Source organism: Camelina sativa, chromosome 1, assembly GCF_000633955.1.
Source record: "Camelina sativa cultivar DH55 chromosome 1, Cs, whole genome shotgun sequence".
Classification (NCBI taxonomy): Eukaryota; Viridiplantae; Streptophyta; class Magnoliopsida; order Brassicales; family Brassicaceae; genus Camelina; species Camelina sativa.
Genome location: NC_025685.1, coordinates 18,063,852 through 18,064,436, shown reverse-complemented (window position 1 = coordinate 18,064,436; position 585 = coordinate 18,063,852). Strand labels below are relative to the sequence as shown.

General features: G+C 34.0%; 1 protein-coding gene across 1 annotated transcript in view; it reads left to right on the top strand.

Annotated features, from left to right (window-relative positions):
* The window catches only part of LOC104709396 (pentatricopeptide repeat-containing protein At2g13600-like), a 5,110-nt gene that overhangs the window by 4,162 nt on the left and 363 nt on the right, over positions 1 to 585 (top strand). The gene's annotated exons all lie outside the window — the stretch shown is intronic.

Genomic DNA, 585 nt, shown 5'->3' with positions numbered 1-585 from the left:
ACTCTCGTCTGAGGAAATGGATCTTCTTTGGGACAATGCCATGTAAGTGCTTTTTGCTGGATTTGTTTTCTTTTTGTTGGAAATCTATTCTCTTTACTTGAAAAAAAACTTTAGGAAATAGAAACAGGTAGTAAGTGAGAGACGATAGAATCAATGGAAATTTCACTTTGCATAAACAACACTTTCTTTAACATCTTTGGCTGCTGTACGAAGTAAATAATTAAACACATAAACAAACCTGTAACCCTATGTATTTCAGAAAATATATTATTGTTACCACATTTATTAAACAAGAGTGGTTTTGAAACTTCTTTGTGAACATCTACACCTCAGAATCGCATAGGAAATGAACCTGTAGAACAAGACAAAACATAGCATGATCACAACGTTTTTCCATCTATTTTCCTCTCCATACCTTTCTTCTTTTAGTAGATCCTCCTCTGTCATCAAGCATTTTCCAAATCCATACTCTAAACACTTGCTTGATTTGGAGAACTCATTAATCAGAAATCCTTCAAACGGGTACTTGAACAAGGAGATGTAGTGCATGAAAATCCAGTAATTAGGGATCTCATGGTTTGATAT